The sequence below is a fragment of the Podarcis bocagei genome (genome assembly GCF_964188305.1).
Source record: "Podarcis bocagei genome assembly, chromosome: W".
In the NCBI taxonomy this organism is placed as follows: domain Eukaryota; kingdom Metazoa; phylum Chordata; class Lepidosauria; order Squamata; family Lacertidae; genus Podarcis; species Podarcis bocagei.
This window is the reverse complement of record NC_138131.1, coordinates 25,290,854-25,311,788: the sequence shown is the minus strand read 5'-3', so window position 1 is coordinate 25,311,788 and position 20,935 is coordinate 25,290,854. Positions and strand designations below refer to the sequence as shown.

Below are 20,935 nucleotides of genomic sequence, written 5' to 3'. Positions count from 1 at the left end.
TCCTTAAGCCGATAGCAAGTATAATAATCCTGTGTGGATTTCCCGTTCCTCCACTAAGTCCAGATGGTTTCCATATATCTCCTTAGTAGATAACCTCGTTCTTTCCATCGTAAATTTTGGCATTTGTCGCTCTTAAGTCCCACCGAGGAGTTGATCCACGATATGTAAACAACTCTATTTCTCTCTTTCTCCTCCCAGACCCAAGAGCTCCAACAATGCCTCCCAAAATGGCGACGGCATTTTTAACTGCGTCATTCCAGAACTCTTAGCTTTCCAGCTTCATCTTGAAACATTGCTTTGGATCGAAAGTTTATCTCCACACAGCCTTAAATCCACAGCTTAAGTCCTTAGTTTCTGACTCATTAGGGGAGGGGATTCTTGTTAAATCACATAAAAAAAGGAAGGCAGGTTTTCTCCCCCCTCCCCCATTTGTCATACCATATCTTGACGTATCTTCTCATATTTTATTCTTGTCTTGTTATCAGAGATCTCTTCTGTCAGCAGTCTTTACTCCCCTTTTTCCTTGAAGCATGTGCAATTAATCTTGTCCAAATTGTTTCTTTTAAAGATCATTTGCAACTAGCGGCGCGAATCAGGAATGGCGTCCAGGAGAGCCGGAAATCCCACAGGAGGGCTTTGTGCCTAGTGCCCCCACCCCCATAAATTCGGGGGTGGTATAGGGCACAGCAGGCAAGGGCCGTCCCCCCCACAATCCTGGGGGGGTTAGGGAGGCTAATTACCCCCATCATAGCCTCCAAATTACCTCGTGTGGGTCGGAGAGATGTTATTGTCAGCCATCTTCCGATGCGCCACCTAGTGGCCCCCAATGGCTCCCCCTTTGTAAAAGCCTTTCCTCAGGAAAGTGGATAAGGCAAAAGAGGAGACCCATATATTGTAGGTGCCTTGGAGGGGTCATGTTTGCCTCCACACAACCATGTGCAGAAGAGTCATGGTTGCTCCTGACAGGGGCAGCCTTTGACACCACCACCACCTCCCCAGGAGAACACAAAGCTAGCGTATTTAGTAATGAGAATATTTTGTCTCCCCAAATACCGGTAGTCTTGCCACTTGTAATGTTTTTATTGGGAGGAGGAATAAGGAATTGCACCTCCTCCCAATTGCTTAGCCCAGCCATACTGAATTCTGTCTGTTGATCACACTCAAACACAACAAGGGACTAGGGATGGAGGAGAAATGTGATTCAATTTGCATTTAAAGGCAAACCTACTTAATTTGCACTTCCCAAAACAAAATGAGTACTGAAGTGCAGCCATTGTTTGAAATCCACACTTGCTGAATTTTGCAAGGTTGTCCTCCAGTCAAGCCATGTGTCCAGAAATGCATGTATTAGGGAAATAACATACAGAAATGTATTACATTAATTTAAATTGTTTTACAAAAATACATTAGGCAAGTTATACATACAAACTATGTGCATGTTATGAGAAATTTGCACTAAAAATGCTGGTGATTTTTTCTTTTAATTGCAAACTGATGTGGGAATGTGGCAAAATATTTTTAAGGTGACATGGAAATGAGGAGAGCTAAACTTAAGACATGGGTATAGCCAAGGAGGGGCAGATCCAAAAATATTATTGAAAAGCATTGAAAGTACTCAATTATCTGAGGTTCTGCTCCCCCTCAGCAGAAGCCTGGCCCCCACAATGTCTTATTTATGGTGTATTTTTGCCTGTGACTTAAGAAACTGAAACTGAAAGATTCTACCGTCCTTACAAGGGAAGTAACCTAGGCACTATCTCTCATTCAGTTCTGTAGCTTGGGGGTTCCTTCTACTGGAACCTTCGCCAACCTGGGGCTGGAAGCTGCAGGAGGGGAGGAGAGGGCTCTTGAGCTTGGGTCCTGCTTATGGGTTTCCCTTTGGGGCATTCACTGTGGGAGCAGGATCCTGAATTAGATGGGTCATTGGCCTGACCCAGCAGGTTTTTCTTAGTTTCCTATGTTCACATGCTGGTTTAAGAATAATCAATGTAGGTGATGTATTTTGGAGAGGTTCTGGCCCTATCGGGTTCTTTATAAGGGTGCTTTGTATGCTGCCATTCTTTCTGAAGGCACCTTGGTATCTCTGGTCCCAACCCATGCCCTCATGCCATAGACCTGGCTGTTCCTTTCTCTCCTTGCAGGCTGAAGAGAAGCAGAAGGCCTCAGCTGCATTTGCTCAGCTCCACACTGCCATGGAGATCCTGGGAATTGTGGTGGAGGAGCAGAAGGCCATCTGGCGAGTTTTGGCCGCCATCTGCCACCTGGGTGCTGCAGGGGCTTGCAAAGGTAAGACTAACGGCTGGCAAAGGTGGCATTTTGGGCTGGGTGGTTCTACAAGGAGACTGCTGTGCTGGATCCATCTGCTGCAGCCTGAGAAAGGAGATGATGGAGATGTCCCTGCTTTGCAGGCTGCATGGTGCAGCATTTCAGAAAATCAAGCCATCTGCTTGGGCTCATTTGTCTGAATTCCCTGCCCCCTTTTAGCCTATCCTTCTAGGAGCATTACAGAAAGTCAATGGATCTCAGTTCAGCCTCTCTGCTTGAGAGGCTGCTGTTTTCATATAATGCTGGTCTTGCACAAGGCCTGCTCTTGGAGATCCCTGGAGTGGGAGGAGAGCCAGAGAAAGTGCAAGACCCTCCAATATGTGTTCTGTCTGAGCCAGCAAGCAGAGTGTGCCACCCACTGCAGAGTTGGCAAAATGTTAAGCCACTTGCTATCTTACATAGAACCATAGAATTGTAGAGGGCTGCCTCATGGAAACAAGCCTGTTTTTTGCTGCTCCAGAGAGTGGTACCCAAACCAACAGATTCAAATAACAAAAGAGGAGATTCTGATTAAACTGGGAAGAACGTTCTGAAGATAAGAGTCATTTAACGGTGGAACAGACTCCTTGGAGGCTTTTAAGCAGAGGTTGGATGGCCATCTGGCATGGATACTTCAGTTGAGATTCCTGCATTGCAGGGGGTTGGACTAGATGACCCTTGGGGAGGCCCTTCCAACTTTACAATGCTATGATTTCCTCAACACCCCTCAGCCTCCCGGGCTGCTCACACGTCCTGATCTGAATATGCCTCCTAGTAGGAGTTGCCTTATTGTGGCGTTCCCTGGGCTTTGAAGAGTGGTTGCCTAGGAAAGCTGCAGAATGCAAATCCCTGGGGTGATAATTTTAGAATGAGAGAAGGGACTCTCACAGCCACCCCTTGGCTCCCTTAAAATTAAAATGTGGGCTAAATGTTCAGCACAACAGTAGTCCAAGAGGATAGCAAAATCATACAAGGATCATGAAAGTGTATTATCAGAGATGGCTACAAGCAATGCTTCTGTTCCAGAGTCATAGAATCATAGAATCATAGAATCATAGAATCATAGAATCATAGAGTTGTTATAGACCACAAGGGCCATCGAGTCCAACCCCCTGCCAAGCAGGAAACACCATCAGAGCACTCCTGACATATGGTTGTCAAGCCTCTGCTTAAAGACCTCCAAAGTAGGAGACTCCACCACACTCCCTGGCAGCAAATTCCACTGTCAAACAGCTCTTACTGTCAGGAAGTTCTTCCTAATGTTTAGGTGGAATCTTCTTTCTTGTAGTTTGGATCCATTGCTCCGTGTCCGCTTCTCTGGAGCAGCAGAAAACAACCTTTCTCCCTCCTCTATATGACATCCTTTTATATATTTGAACATGGCTATCATATCACCCCTTCACCTCCTCTTCTCCAGGCTAAACATGCCCAGCTCCCTTAACCGTTCCTCATAAGGCATCGTTTCCAGGCCTTTGACCATTTTGGTTGCCCTCCTCTGGACACGTTCCAGTTTGTCAGTGTCCTTCTTGAACTGACATGTGCTGCCTATGCACTGGTGGAGGAAGAGGGGACGGGCGGAGCGCACCACCCCCGGCAGAGCAATCCCAGTGGGGTTCCATCGTGGTTGCCCCCCCCGCCCACACTGGGCGCCCCACCCCCACAGGCGGCATACCGCGCCCCCAGGACGCGTGCCAGCCCTGCCCCCGCCTGCTCTCTGCCCTCAGTGCCGGAGCATGAAGCTCTGCCACTGTGCCTATGCACTTGTTTATCCATCTGGCTCCATTTTGAATTTGCACCCTCAGCCTTCATTACCATTTTATTATGGTAATGAACAGAGTTGAGTCTGATACTGCTGGCTCCTCTATCAGCTCCTACCCATCAGTCTCCCAGGTGCCATCAACACTGCCTGGCTTTGCAACTGTATTTTATTTTCTTCTGATTATGATTTGGTGTTGCTGTGTCTGAATTATAGCAAGAAGAATCTTCATCTCTGTAGCATGTCACAGCACCATTAATCAACTATAATTATTTTAAAATTTGGAAAGTTCACTGCTTAGGATGATGTCCTTCACCTGCCAAATGCTTAATACCAGAGTTTCCTGTAGATAGTATGAAATATCCAGGAATTTTAGTGAGGCTCTGGGTTCAGTTCTGGAATCAAGCCTTTGATACCCTGTCTAAGGCAACATCCCTCCCTTTTGACAGCAGTGGCTTGTTGATTTCTAAACAGAGGATCACTTCATTGCCCTGTAATGCTTCATTCCAGATTTTTGAAGATTACTTGGGAATTGCAAAGAGTGTGATTGCATCCCCATGTTCCTGCTTTTTTATTGCTGCAATTGTCACATGATAGTTTGGTGATTATGGGTGACACACTGCATGGAGATTTCCCTTGCATTTTGAATAGTTGGAGCTTGGTTTCCAATAGTAAAATTACCACTAAAGTTCATGGGTTATTACTAAGGTGGTTGCTACTGCGGCTTCTGCTTCTTCTCCAGCTCATTGCACACAGCTCTTTACAACAAAAGTCTTATCAGTGGCAACCTGCCCATTCTGTCCATGGCCAATGCTTAGGCCACATTCAAGTCATACCTTTAAAGCACTATGATACCTCTTTAAACAGTCATGTTTTCCCCAAAGGATTATGGGAGCTGTAGTCTGTTAAGGGTGCTGAGCATTGTTAGGAGCCCCCTATACCCCTCCCAGAACTACAGTTCTCAGAGTTTCCTGGGAAGAGGGATTGATTGTATAGCTACTCTGGGAACTGTAGCTCTGGGAGGGTAGGGGAGGAAGTTTCAGACATACGTAGGTGAGTTCATCTCTGTTATAATCTTTTCCAGCAAGGTCACATCAGGAAAAGTTTGGTTCTCACGAAAGTCGCTTGACTAGGCCAGATACTTCCTAGTTTATATCTTCACCATATTGCGGGCAACGGAAGGGTGTTGTCTCTGCAAACTAATGAAGTTCTGTGAGGGGGCTACGAATCTCCTGACAGCTCTCAGCATCCTCAACAAACTACAGCTCCCAGGAAGCCATGACTGTCTGGAGTGGTGTCATAGTGCTTTATAAGTGTATGCCGTAGGCACAGGAGCTGAGTAGACCTTTGCTCCCCAAAAGATTCCTTGTGATTGTGCCTTCTGGCAGCCAAGCAAGTACCTGTGTTGCAGCTCTGAGCTTCCCATCAGGGTCCACTGCCATCTCCTGAGGTCCGGAGAGGGAGCATCAGGGATCAAAAGAGGGCTCAGAATGTGGTCAGGGTGGTTTTCGGTGGTGGTAAGAACAGCCAAGGCGGTTCAGGTTGCCTTGTGGGGCTTCTGAAGGTTCTTCCAGGTCCTCATTTGTTCTCTGTGGGGTTTCTTGCCTCTTTCATATAGGAGGTCTCCATGAGATCTGGGCTAGGCAGAATCTTGGCCTGTTTGGAAGAACTGAATACCAGGCTGCTTCAAGACCAGCTATTTAGTGAGGCACATCCTGCTTCATTCAATCACTTTACAGGGCATCCACATGTCTGCACAAAATCTGACATTTTTCAGGGGTTTGGGAGTGGAGAAATAAATAGCTCTCCTTTCAGCAGCTCACCCTTTGCTCCAAAAATCGATTCTGTTGCAAAGGGAATCAAAGGACTCACAGATTTAAAAATGGATCAAAGTAAAATAGAAGTGGACTAAGAGAGAAAAAGATGAATTAGTTCCTATAACTCCAGTCCTCTGCTCTTCCTGCATTCAGTGGTATTCTTGTCAGGGACTTTTTTTTATTAATGTATTTGTTTGTTTGGTTGGTTTTTTTTGTTTATTAAACTTCTATCCCAAAGTTGCCCAAGGCAGCAAACGTGATAAAATGATAAAAACCTCTTAAAAACATACCATTCCAGTAGAGATGCAGACTGGGAAATATTTAATCTTAAAAGGCTTGTTGGAAGAGGAAGGTCTTCAACTGGTACCAAAAAGAGGTGGCACCTCTCCAGTCATAGAATCACAAAATTGTAGAGTCGTCTAGTCCAAGCTCCTGCTAAATGTAATATTCAAGGGAAGGGCATTCCAAAGGCCAGGTGCCACAAAACTAAAGGTGCGACTCCTGTATTTTGCAGAACACACCTCTTAATAAGAGGGTATCTGCAGGAGGCCTTTTCCTGCAGAGCACAGTGATTGACAGTTGGGGGGGGTCTAAAACCCTAGATGCCTAGGGTCAAAACGATCCCTTTGAGTAGTTGTCGAAGCCAGCCTTCGACAATCTTTGGGGTTGGCTAATTTGAGTAGCCAACCCCAAAGATCAAAGTCTGACAGTCCTTCATGTTGAATGTGAACAGCTGGCTTCGCAGATGGTGTAAACAGGAACGGTTTGGATTCTTAGATCACGGACTGCAGTTTCTTGAAGATGGACTTCTGGCAAGCGATGGGCTGCACCTCACAACGGTTGGGAGAAATGTTTTTGCCAAAAATCTCAGAAACCTCATCAGGAGGGCTTGAAACTGACTAATGTGGGGGAGGGAGACAGTGCTCCTGAAGGCAGGAGCCTATCAATTGATGAAGATGATCATCCAAATGTCATAGACCAAATGGAGCAAACAGCACGCAGACCTAGTGGTGGGAGGAAAAAATCCTTAAATAAGAGACACGGGGGAATGATTAATGGACTTCAATGTCTGTACACTAATGCGCAAAGCATGGGAAATAAACAAGATGAGCTTGAGCTCTTGGTACAGCAAACTAAATATGACATAATAGGCATCACTGAAACCTGGTGGGATAAGTCTCACAATTGGAATGTAATAATGGGGGGATACAATCTATTTCAGAGAAACAGACCAGACAAGAAAGGAGGAGGAGTGGCGTTATATGTCAGGGATGTGTATACCTGTGAAGAGATCCAAGATTTAGAACCTCAATGCCAAAGTGAGAGCATTTGGGTCAAAATTAAGGGAGAGAAGAATAACAGGGACCTCATTGTGGGAGTTTACTATAGATCCCCAAGCCAAACTGAGGACATAGATGATGCCTTCCTGGAACAGATGGCCAAGCATGCAAAAGGAAGGGAGATAGTAGTAATGGGGGACTTCAATTACCCGGATATTTGTTGGATGTCAAACTCAGCCAAGAGCATACGGTCAAACAGATTCCTCACTGGCCTTGCAGACAACTTCATTGTCCAGAAAGTGGGAGAAGCAACAAGAGGAACAGCCATTTTAGATCTGGTCCTAACCAATGTTGATGATCTGGTTAGTGGGGTAGAAGTGGAAGGATCATTAGGCGCGAGTGATCATGCTCTTCTGAAGTTTACTATACAGCGGAAAGGAGCAGCCAAGCATACTAGGACTCAATTTCTTGACTTTAAGAAAGCCGACTTCATAAAACTTAGGGAAGTGCTGGGTGAGATCCCATGGACAGTAATACTAAAAGGAAAGGGAGTTCATGATGGCTGGGAGTTTGTTAAGAGGGAGATACTAAAAGCACAACGTCAGGCAATACCAATGAGACGGAAACATGGAAGGTGCCTAAAGAAGCCAGGGTGGCTATCTAAAGAACTTTTAACTGAGTTAAGATTAAAAAAGGATGTGTACAAAAAATGGAAAAGGGGGGAAACCACCAAAGAGGAATTCGAGCAAATAGCCAGCACGTGTAGACACAAAGTCAGAAAAGCTAAAGCACAGAATGAACTCAGGCTTGCTAGAGAGGTTAAAAGCAACAAAAAAGGCTTTTATGGGTATGTTCGTAGCAAAAGGAAGAACAAAGAAACAGTGGGGTCACTCAGAGGAGAAGATGGTGAAATGCAAACAGGGGACACAGAAAGGGCTGAACTCCTCAGTGCCTTCTTTGCCTCAGTCTTCTCCGATAAAGAAAACAATGCCCAACCTGAAGAATTTGAAGCAAATGATTCAGCAAAGGAAACACAGCCCAGAATAACTAAGGAGATAATACAAGAATACTTGGCTAGTTTAGATGTATTCAAGTCTCCAGGGCCAGATGAACTGCATCCAAGAGTATTAAAAGAACTGGCAGATGTGATCTCAGAACCACTGGCAGTCATCTTTGAGAATTCCTGGAGAACAGGCGAAGTCCCGGCAGACTGGAGGAGGGCAAATGTTGTCCCTATTTTCAAAAAGGGGAAAAGAGAGGACCCAAATAATTACCGCCCAGTCAGTCTGACATCAATACCAGGGAAGATTCTGGAGCAGATCATTAAGCAAACAGTCTGTGCGCACCTAGAAAGGAATGCTGTGATCACCAATAGTCAGCATGGATTTCTGAAAAACAAGTCATGTCAGACTAACCTGATCTCGTTTTTTGACAGAATTACAAGCCTGGTAGATGAAGGGAACGCAGTGGATGTAGCCTACCTTGATTTCAGCAAGGCATTTGACAAGGTGCCCCATGATATTCTTGTAAAGAAACTGGTAAAATGCGGTGTGGACTATGCTACCACTCAGTGGATTTGTAACTGGCTGACTGACCGAACCCAAAGAGTGCTCATCAATGGTTCCTCTTCATCCTGGAGAAGAGTGACTAGTGGGGTGCCACAGGGTTCTGTCTTGGGCCCGGTCTTATTCAACATCTTTATTAATGACTTGGATGATGGACTCAAGGGCATCCTGATCAAATTTGCGGATGACACCAAACTGGGAGGGGTGGCTAACACCCCAGAGGACAGGATCACACTTCAAAACTACCTTGACAGATTAGAGAACTGGGCCAAAACAAACAAGATGAATTTTAACAGGGAGAAATGTAAAGTATTGCACTTGGGCAAAAAAAATGAGAGGCACAAATACAAGATGGGGGACACCTGGCTTGAGAGCAGTACATGTGAAAAGGATCTAGGAGTCTTGGTTGACCACAAACTTGACATGAGCCAACAGTGTGACGTGGCAGCTAAAAAAGCCAATGCAATTCTGGGCTGCATCAATAGGAGAATAGCATCTAGATCAAGGGAAGTAATAATGCCACTGTATTCTGCTCTGGTCAGACCTCACCTGGAGTACTGTGTCCAGTTCTGGGCACCACAATTCAAGAAGGACACTGACAAACTGGAACGTGTCCAGAGGAGGGCAACCAAAATGGTCAAAGGCCTGGAAACGATGCCTTATGAGGAACGGTTAAGGGAGCTGGGCATGTTTAGCCTGGAGAAGAGGAGGTTAAGGGGTGATATGATAGCCATGTTCAAATATATAAAAGGATGTCACATAGAGGAGGGAGAAAGGTTGTTTTCTGCTGCTCCAGAGAAGCGGACACGGAGCAATGGATCCAAACTACAAGGTGGCCCAATAGGGATTGGATCTGCCTTAGCGTAACCTTCTTTAGGGGCAGAAGCTGCTGAATCACCTCCTTGAGATCTAACAACTTTTCTTCGGGTAATTTGGAAGTTTGGGCCACAGTATCCAATTCAATGCCTAAGTAAATTAAGGTAGTGGCGGGACCCTCGGTTTTTCCAGCAGCCAGGGGCACCCCAAGCTCATCTGCTAAAGCCATGAAGGCGTCCAAGAGCGCTGTGAATCGTGGTTTGTCCTCTGCCACCAAAATAAAATCATCGAGGTAATGAGACACACCCGATGACCCTGTCCTGGCGCGAAGGGCCCAATCGAGAAAGGTACTGAAGGTCTCAAAGGCAGAGCAGGCCACGGAGCATCCCATGGGCATCGCTTTGTCGATGAAATATGCCCCCTTAAATCGGAAACCCAACCAACGGAAGTCAGCCGGGTGAACCGGAAGTAGGCGGAACGCGGACTCAATGTCGCATTTGGCAAGGAATGCCCCAGGCCCAAATCTGCGGATCATTTTAACCGCCTGATCAAAGGAGGCGTATTTCACCGTGCAAAGCTCTTGAGGGATCGAATCGTTAACGGAGCTTCCCCTTGGGAAGGAGAGATTGTGGATCATACGAAACTCCCCTGGGGCCTTCTTCGGCACTATACCCAACGGGGATAAGTGAAGACCCTCTACTGGGGGTTCTGTGAAAGGACCTGCCACCCTGCCTGCGCTAATTTCCTTCTCAATCTTTTTTTGGGCTATTTCTGGCCTCTCCCTAACAGATTTTTGATTTTGGGGGTCCCCGGTGGTAGGGGGGGTGGACACTGGGATTCTAAATCCCAGGGAGAACCCCTCCCACAGGTACTGTGCCGCCTTCCGATCGGGGTACAGGTCCAGTAAGGTCTTAAGGGGCTGGAGTTTGATGGGGGAGGCGGCTAAACCCAGATAGTGGTTATTGACGGTTAGCAGGTCCCTGATGGGCGGATCCGGGGGCGCCCCTATTGCTGCTGTGGGAGAACCCCCTACCCCCCGAAAGGGCTGTTGCTTGTTCTTGAAGCAGGCCGAGGCGGGGTGGCTACCCCAACACTGCTCGCACTCGTGCAAATACTTACAGGAGGGGCGCGAACAAACGCACCTGTTGTATTCCCAGCATTGTCGGCGGCGCTTCGTCTCTGTCTTACCCGCCTTGGAGGGCTCCAGGTTTCTCTTCTCGATGTATGGGTTGACTTCTTGGCCCCAGAAGTTAGGATCCGTTAGATCCCAGCGGGTAGAAGGCAGGAGAGAAGCGTTTCTACGGAAATACTCATCGTACGTCAGGGCCGCGTTTTCCCCCGCAAGGGCGTGAGCCCTCCTGACGTGGGCCAAATAGGCGACTAAATCCATAGCACGCCTAGGATAGGCTGCGCACACAACTCCCATAAACACTTGGTACCCGTCCAGCCAGTTCTCAAAGGTGCGCTCCGCCCTCGGCGTCCTGTACCTTCGCTTACCATAAGAACGCCTCTTCTCCCCTTTTCCCATAAGCTTGGTTGGAGGGAGAAGGGTGAACATGTCCACGTAGTCCCCATTGAGGATCTTATTCCTCTTTTTCTGGGACAAGTGGAACCCCAGTATGAAATCGGTGGATTGATGAGTGGCAACATTAACGTCCTCCACCAATGCCCCATTCCTCCAAGACAAAACGCCATTAAAGGCCTTACGATGTGAGTTGGCCCTCCTTTCGTGTGCCCAAAGTGGGAGCCCGTGATTCTCCTCCCCTAAAACCCAGTAGCCATCCATGGGTCCCTCCCCATCCGAGTCAGATGATGACGTACCTGAGTCATCCTCGGTCTCTGATTGTCTACTTCTCTTCTTCTTAGAGGACGTGTGCTTCTTCTTAGACTTTCTCTTCCCACCTTGCACCTCGTCGTTAGCCGCGTTCGCGGTTACCACCGGCTGGTGGGTGCTCGGCTCCACGTGTTCTTCCCGCGCGGATTCCGCGCTGTCCTCTGTAGAGCTGTAGTGTGCCTGCTGTTCCTGGAAAACACTAGGAATCCCTGGCGTTTTTGAGCCGCGGCTCCCACTAGTGCCCTTGGCCGTGGCCGTCTCCCTGGTAGCACCCTTGGCCGGTGCCTTACCTTTGCCCAAGCTATGGATTGGTTTCTTAGCGGTAGCCGACCGGGAGCGGGTATTAGGGCGACAAACGCTCACTGTTTCTGCCTGGCTACTGCAGCCTGCAATAGCGGGGGTGCCCTGCTGGCTCTGGCTGGGAGGAGTGTCGGGTATGACTTCCTGCGAAGGTTCCGGTGCTGAGGGCACCGAACCGCCGTTAGACTTATATCGTTTGTAGAACGTTTCAAAGGCCATGAACAATTGGGCGAAATCTTGGGGGTTGCAAGGCAAGGAAGGCAATTGGGCGCTACTATTGCCTGCAGGAGGAGCTGGCGGATTGGCTGAAGTAGATGCCTGCTGGTCTCCTCCAGAAGCCATTACCACTGGATGGGAAACGAACCACTAAGTAAACTGGCGAGACTTGCGGTACTGCGCGGACTGTAAATGCTGTAGAATCCTGTTGCAAAGTAGAGCTGTCAGTTCAGTATTCTCAACGCTGGCTTAGCGGTTTACCAACTGAACTAGTTCAGTAGTGTCCTCACGGACCCCAGCCACGCGGCCTCCAATCAAACTACTTCCACCAAGGACGCTGCGGCGCAATAGGTTATTACTGGTGCCGGCTGCTGTTGACAGGCTAAGCTAGCAGAATAAATTAGGGCGGCTGCCCTGCAACCGTTGCGGTATGTAGGGGCCCAACCCCACCTTTCTTTATGAATTAGTTTGTTGGCTAGTTTTTAGTTTTGTCTTGGGTGTTTTTTTTTAATTTATTTATTTATTTATTTTTAAATTTTTTAATTTATTATTATTATTATTATTATTATTATTATTATTATTATTGTATTTATTTATTTATTTATTTATTTTATTTAATTTAATTATTTAGATTATACTTATTATTTAGCTATCTATCTATTCGTTTATTTATTCCAGTGTAATGCAATTACAATTGTTGATACCTAATGGGGAATCCTATGCAGCTCTGTGGAAAACTATTTTTTTTTTTTTTATTTATATATATATATATATATATATATATATATATATATATATATATAGGTTTTGGTGTCTTCGGGTGTCTTCCCGTGTAAGAGTTGGGGTGTCTAGGCGACGTTTCGACGAGGTCTCACTCGTCATCTTCAGGCTGGTGCTTTCGGCTTCTTGTTACTAGAACAGAGCAGGATCTCAGTGTTTGAGTTCCTATAAATACTGTTGAGGGGGTGTGGTGTATAGCCTCCAACGTTCTGGGCAGATAGGAAGTTCCTAGGTTAATGTGCCTTTTCTTCTTTTGTTCATTAATTACTTGAGGGATATCTTGAGTGATTACTTGAGTGATATTCTGATATATTCTGAGTGATATATATATTTTGTATTTGTTTGAATACCCACTTGCGAAGATCAAGCCAAATAAAATGCGGTACCAGAAAAAACAGTCAAAATTAGGGGTAGTCCTGTAAAGGCCAAACAGTACAACGAGGTATATCTAAGCGGCTGGGGCCGTGACTGAAGATGACCCACTTAAAATGGCCGCCGGGGCTTGACACGTGGCCCTTACCAATATGGCGGCCGCTGCTACGGAAGGTCCCAGCAAAAGGACACACTCAAAATGGCCGCCGAGCTTGTGCACGTGGCCCTTGCCAATATGGCGGCCGCTTCCTGTCCCCTTCCTCCCTGCCTATCTGGAAAGTTCGGCTCGTACCCCGACGATCTCCCTCCCAAGGAGAGCGCGCCTCCCTCAGCCCTCACTCCCAGCAGCCCTAGCCTGGGTGCCGCGGACTTAGTGCGCACGCGCTGGAAGCGGTAGCCGCGAATCAGGAAATCAAGCAATAAACACAGCGGTACGCAAAGCCGAGGACAAGGGGAGGGCGCAGTAAGCAGCAACGATGACTTGTAAGGAGGGAAGGATGGAAAGCAGCAGGCGAACCCGCAGCAGAGAGGCGGAGAAAGGAGGAACGGTAGCCGGTCGGGGGGTGGCAGGGGTCCCAATAATGTCCGAAGGCGAGCGGGGGAAGGGCAGTGTTAAGGCGAGCGGAGGGAGAACAGTGTATAAAGGGCGGATGCCACGAAAGGAACCAGGGACCAGACGGGGACAGCGAGGGAGGTTTGTGATGGGAAGGAGGTGGGTGATAGGAAGGGTAGCCGGGAACGGGAGCCGCAGCGGTACTTTACCAATCTTCCTTGTTGAAGGAGAGGCTACACTCCCGGTGCGGTCCGCGGTCTTAGGGTTAGGGTATCCGCTGTGTAGCTCCACAGTCAGACAAGCGAAGCAAAGAATTTCTGCGCAGCCGTCCTCTCCCACGGCCTCCTTTCCGCGGCGCTACCCGGTAATCCGAAGTGAATTCAGCTCTGTTTGCGAGTGATTCCTACTCCTGCAGGGATGGGCGCACGAGGCGAGGCGAAGGTAGAGGATTGCGGCGCTGGCGCAGGGATAAACGTGAAGAAAAGAAAAACCTCTCTGGGGTCCAGGTGAGAAGAGGGCGATCCCCGGGCGTGCCCGGCCTTATATAGGCAAGGTCCCGCCTCCCCGGCCAGCCAATAGGCTGGCCGGTTCAGCGACACGCCCGGGGATTCCCTGTTCTCGCGCGGGGGGAAGAACCAACCCCCGCGCGGGAGTGGGGTGGAGCAAGCCCGCAACCCCATCTCCTTGAAGCCGGAAATGGCTTTGTAGCTCGGTGGCATGCAGAAGGTCCCAGGTCCCTTCCCTGGCATCTCTGATTAAATAAGAACTAGGGAAGAATTGTCACTCCCTGAGACCCCATCAGGGCTATGCGGACAGATATTCTGTTGTTGTTGTTTTTTAAATCATGGTTTTTATTAAGTTTTCCATATTTCATTTCATTTTATAATACATATCCCAAGCTTATATTACTGCTCCAAGCGAGCATCGACTTCCTTCCATCATTCTTTCTGACTTTCCTATTAGTTTAACATATTTGTCACATTTCTATAATCACTTCTTTACCATATATAATCATTTAACAATCACCCTTTCATTTGTAAATTAGCTCCTTCTTTCCACATTACAAAACATTTCACATTAATGTTACAAACGTTTTTAGGTGTTTACAACTTTCTTTCAAATAATTTATAAATTTGCTCCAGTCCCTTTGAAATCTTTCAGCGGGTCGGTTCCTAATTTTCTCCGTCAACTTTGCCAGTTCCACGTACTCTACCATCTTTATCTGCCAGTCGTCTAGAGTGGGGAGCTCTTGCTGTTTCCATTTTTGGGCCAGAAGGATTCTTGCCGCCGTTGTGGAGTACATGAATAGGTTAACATCTTTTTGGTGGATTTCCTCGTCAATTAATCCTAATACAAATACTTCTGGCTTTTTACTATTTATAATGAATTTTAAAAGGTATTGACCTTTTTAAATTCATTATAAATAGTATCCCAGAAGATTTTAACTTTGGTACAAGTCCACCACATATGTAGGAAATTCCCTTCTTCTTCCCTACATTTCCAACATAATTTATCTTGGCTTCTATACATTTTGGTTAATTTACTTGGTGTGATGTACCAACGGTACATCATTTTCATTCAGTTTTCTTTAAGTGCCACACATGCCGTAAATTTGATTGTTTTATTCCACATTACCTGCCACCTCTCAAAATCAATATTATGCCCCAGATCCTGTGCCCATCTTATCACCACACTCTTTACCTCCTCATCCTTTGTTTTGCACTCTAGTAGTACCTTATACATTTTTGATATCATTTTCTTATTACTACCCAGCAGTTCTGTCTTAATTGGATGTTACTAAAACCATTGCTTTTATTGTCTTTCTTAAAGATATCTTGTAATTGGTGGTATTGTAACCAATCGGTTAATTATCCTCTCAATTCTTTGAATGATTTTAACTTTAATTTACCATCCCCCTCCAGTAACATGTCATAGACCAAATGGAGCAAACAGCACGCAGACCTAGTGGTGGGAGGAAAAAATCCTTAAATAAGAGACACGGGGGAATGATTAATGGACTTCAATGTCTGTACACTAATGCGCAAAGCATGGGAAATAAACAAGATGAGCTTGAGCTCTTGGTACAGCAAACTAAATATGACATAATAGGCATCACTGAAACCTGGTGGGATAAGTCCCACAATTGGAATGTAATAATGGGGGGATACAATCTATTTCAGAGAAACAGACCAGACAAGAAAGGAGGAGGAGTGGCGTTATATGTCAGGGATGTGTATACCTGTGAAGAGATCCAAGATTTAGAACCTCAAAGCCAAAGTGAGAGCATTTGGGTCAAAATTAAGGGAGAGAAGAATAACAGAGACCTCATTAAGATTAAAAAAGGATGTGTACAAAAAATGGAAAAGGGGGGAAACCACCAAAGAGGAATTCAAGCAAATAGCCAGCGCGTGTAGACACAAAGTCAGAAAAGCTAAAGCACAGAATGAACTCAGGCTTGCTAGAGAGGTTAAAAGCAACAAAAAAGGCTTTTATGGGTATGTTCGTAGCAAAAGGAAGAACAAAGAAACAGTGGGGTCACTCAGAGGAGAAGATGGTGAAATGCAAACAGGGGACACAGAAAGGGCTGAACTCCTCAATGCCTTCTTTGCCTCAGTCTTCTCCGATAAAGAAAACAATGCCCGACCTGAAGAATTTGGAGCAAATGATTCAGCAAAGGAAACACAGCCCAGAATAACTAAGGAGATAGTACAAGAATACTTGGCTAGTTTAGATGTATTCAAGTCTCCAGGGCCAGATGAACTGCATCCAAGAGTATTAAAAGAACTGGCAGATGTGATCTCAGAACCACTGGCAGTCATCTTTGAGAATTCCTGGAGAACAGGCGAAGTCCCGGCAGACTGGAGGAGGGAAAATGTTGTCCCTATTTTCAAAAAGGGGGAAAGAGAGGACCCAAATAATTACCGCCCAGTCAGTCTGACATCAATAGCAGGGAAGATTCTGGAGCAGATCATTAAGCAAACAGTCTGTGAGCACCTAGAAAGGAATGCTGTGATCACCAATAGTCAGCATGGATTTCTGAAAAATAAGTCATGTCAGACTAACCTGATCTCGTTTTTTGACAGAATTACAAGCCTGGTAGATGAAGGGAATGCAGTGGATGTAGCCTACCTTGATTTCAGCAAGGCATTCGACAAGGTGCCCCATGATATTCTTGTAAAGAAGCTGGTAAAATGCGGTCTTGACTATGCTACCACTCAGTGGATTTGTAACTGGCTGACTGACCGAACCCAAAGGGTGCTCATCAATGGTTCCTCTTCATCCTGGAGAAGAGTGACTAGTGGGGTGCCACAGGGTTCTGTCTTGGGCCCGGTCTTATTCAACATCTTTATCAACGACTTGGATGATGGACTCAAGGGCATCCTGATCAAATTTGCAGATGACACCAAACTGGGAGGGGTGGCTAACACCCCAGAGGACAGGATCACACTTCAAAATGACCTTGACAGATTAGAGAACTGGGCAAAAACAAACAAGATGAATTTTAACAGGGAGAAATGTAAAGTATTGTACTTGGGCAAAAAAAATGAGAGGCACAAATACAAGATGGGGGACACCTGGCTTGAGAGCAGTACATGTGAAAAGGATCTAGGAGTCTTGGTTGACCACAAACTTGACATGAGCCAACAGTGTGACGCGGCAGCTAAAAAAGCCAATGCAATTCTGGGCTGCATCAATAGGAGTATAGCATCTAGATCAAGGGAAGTAATAGTGCTACTGTATTCTGCTCTGGTCAGACCTCACGGAGTTTTACGTTCTAAGAGATTTTTATGTCTAGTCCATACCTCATACAAGGATTTTCTAATGATGTGGTGCAGAAACCCTGTGTGAACTTTTGTCTTTCCATACCACAGGTAGGCGTGCCACCCGTATCTATTATCGAATCCCTCTAAATCTAGTACCTCCTCATTGTCTAATGCTATCCAATCACGCAACCAACAAAAACAAGATGCTTCATAATAAATTTTTAGATCTGGCTGGGAGAATCCACCTCTTTCTTTTGCATCAGTCAGGATTTTATATTTGATCCTAGGTTTCTTTCCCAGCCAGATATATTTAGAAATAAGTTTTCGTCAGATGTCAAATTGTTTCGTTCCACATATAATAGGAATGGTCTGGAATAAGATTAACAGTTTCGGAAGCATGTTCATTTTAATATCAGCAATTCTGTCCATCAACGATAATTTCATTCTGGTCCAAATTTCCAGGTCTTGTTTAATCTCTGTCCACACCTTTTCGTAATTATCTTTATATAAGTTGATGTTTTTTGTCATTAGCCATACCCCCAAGTATTTTACTTTTTTTGCAATTGTTAGTCCTGTTTTCATTTGTAACTCTTCTATTTCTTTACTATCCATGTTTTCTGTTAGTAGTTTTGTTTTGCTCTTATTAAATTTAAATCCAGCAAGATGACACTATTCTTCTATTTTTTCCATTGCCTCAATTGAACTATTTATTAGTTGTTCCAACGTCAACACTACATCATCTGCAAAAGCTTTATATTTGTATTCTTTTAAACCAATTTCTATACCTTTTACTCTTTTTGTTTCAGTTATTTTTTTCAGCAGAACATCTAGTGTTGTTATGAATAATAATGGCAATAGCAGGCAGCCCTGCCTTGTCCCCTTCGTTATCTCAATTCTTTCCGTTAAAAGTATTGTTAATTATTAATCTAGCGAATTGTTCGGAATAGATAGATTTAATTCCATTCAGATATTCTGAGCGAGTATCGAGGCAGCTTCTTATGTATTTTGTAACTTGATGCAAGAACCTTCCCTCTCAGTCTCAGTCACCTCACTGCTATGTTAGGAAAGTGATACTGGCCTACCTTGGAAGACTGTTGTAAGAAAAAAGTAGGTTTTTTAAATTGTACCCATGGTTTTTCAGAACCTATGGCTTGTCTAGAATCATAGAATCATAGAATCATAGAGTTGGAAGAGACCTCAAGGGCCATGCACTTACCTGAACTCACCTTTTACATGCCTTCTGAGGACATCAATTTTTCTTTTTCTTCCATGCTGCCCCCAGCAAAGGAAATTTTTGTGTTTCATTTGTGTTCCTTTGCATACTTCTGTATCTGTATTTTATTTTGTTGTACTTAGCTTTGGGGAAAAACCCTTAATAGACAAATATACAATGTTTAAATTGTTATATTGAACCAAAAACAGAGGTGCCACACTACTGGCAATTGCAAGTTTGAGAACACTGCTGGAAATTAGCATGTTGAATCCTAAGATCATCTGTCCAGTGGTTGTTGCTTCTGCTCGGATGAATTGGATAAAATGATTCTAGGGTAATTAAATGTTGACCTACATATCCATTTTTCATTTTCATATACAGTGGTACCTCGGGTTAAGAACTTAATTCATTCCGGAGGTCCATTCTTAACCGGAAACTGTTCTTAACCTGAGGCACCACTTTAGCTAAAGGGGCCTTCCACTGCCGCCGTGCAATTTCTGTTCTCATCCTGAAGCAAAGTTCTTAACCCGAGGTACTACTTCCGGGTTAACAGAGTCTGTAACCTGAAGCGTATGTAACCCGAGGTACCACTGTATAGTTATTGTGTTCTATATAATTTTAAGTATAATTCCCCATACAAGTGAATAGTAAAAGAACTCATACAAGTAATGCTGACACAACCCCTCACACACACTACCATATTTTTTGCTCTATAAGACGCACCAGACCATAAAACGCACCTAGTTTTTGGAGGAGGAAACAAGAAAAAAAATATTCTGAATCCCAGAAGCCAGGACAGCAAGCGAGATCGCAGTGATCCCGCTTGCTGTCCTGGCTTCTGGGATAGCCACACGCAGCCCCCGGCAGCGGGATGAAGGCTTCTGTTGCCCGGGAGAACTTGCGCATGGCTAAGGCTCCCCCAAGACCTGTGCTCCCTTTAAAGAGCCTGTGAAGCGCTCTTTCCCTGGGGAAAAGCCAAGAGCCGCACACAAGCTCCACACGGCTAATAAAAGGAAGCACTGAGCAGAGCCTCCCGCCTGCATTCGCTCCATAAGACGCACACACATTTCCCCTTACTTTTTAGGAAGGGGAAAGTGTGTCTTATAGAGCGAAAAATGCGGTAAGTAGAATAAGAGAAGCATAACCACCCGACCCCACCCCTCTCCCTCTTTTTTCTTTTTCTTCTTCTTCTTCTTCCTAATTGTTTAAACCAGTTCATAAACCAAGAACTTATACACTGATCACTAATAATGAAACATATGTTGCAGATATTTTTCCACAATTATTATGCTATTTTTGTGACATACTAATGACATGAGAAAACTTGTATAATGTTATTCTTGTTTATATAAGCCAATAAACACACACACACACACACACACACACACACACACACACACACAATTTTAGTTCTCATTTCCCCTAATTTCTTTCCAAGCAATTTCCCCCAAAATAACACATTTCTGCTTGTGTGTAAATCTCCAGCCGTTCCAAACTGCTTAGGTGTGGTTGTGTCTTTTTCTGACTGAGCAGCCCTTTGCGCTGCTGCTCAGTCGCTAGCAGAATCCGTGAGTGAGTGTCTCCTAAATTTCCTCCAGCATAAGAATTCCTTAACGGACAACCTTCGCCTCACCTCTCTGCGCGGAAGCCTTCTGCGCAGAGTGGGCATGCCGAGTGGTGGTCCTCCACCCTCCTCACTGACTTCACTGGAAGAGTCTCGGAGCCTCGCCTCCGAGCTGCTCTCTGCCTCTCCCTTCTTCCTGGTGTCACCTGAACTTCCTTCCCCAGATGACGTTCTCTCTCTTCCCTTACTCTTCCCCTCTCCTGCAGAGTCCGGGAGCCTCGCCTCTCCCCTCTGCTCTGATGTCAGTTCCCTGACATCCACCTCCCTCCCAGGGCCCTCCAACCCCCCCGTCCTTTCCTCGGACGGTGATGCAGGAAACCCCCGGAAGGAACTCTCCCCTCCATCTGATGATTCAAACACCCCTCTCCATTTGCTGCTGTCTCTTCTCTCTCCCCTATCTCCCCAGTTGGATTCTTCTTCGGACAATTCCCCTTCCTCCTCTTCGGAGGCGGGAAAACCCTCAAACTCTTCCTCTTCATCGGTGGTGCCAAATTGCTCCCCCCAGAACCTCTCTGGTGGTTTGGGCTTTCCCGGATACCTGCTATGAAACTCCTCCTGCAGATACTCATCCCTAATCTCTTCTGCTGGGACCCATGCGTTTTCCGCTTCTGGCTCCCCCTCCCACGCCACCAAATATTCCACTCGTCCCCCTCTCCACCTGGAATCAAGAATTTCAGCTGCATGGCCACTGAATTCCCTTTCCTCCATCTGTGGATGCAAGGGTGTTTCACTTTGCTGACC

The 20,935-nt window shown here is 45.8% G+C and overlaps 1 long non-coding RNA gene across 1 annotated transcript in view; it reads right to left on the bottom strand.

Moving 5' to 3' along the window:
- Positions 1-20,935, bottom strand: part of LOC308577873 — a 418,515-nt gene that overhangs the window by 264,975 nt on the left and 132,605 nt on the right. The window lies entirely within an intron of this gene.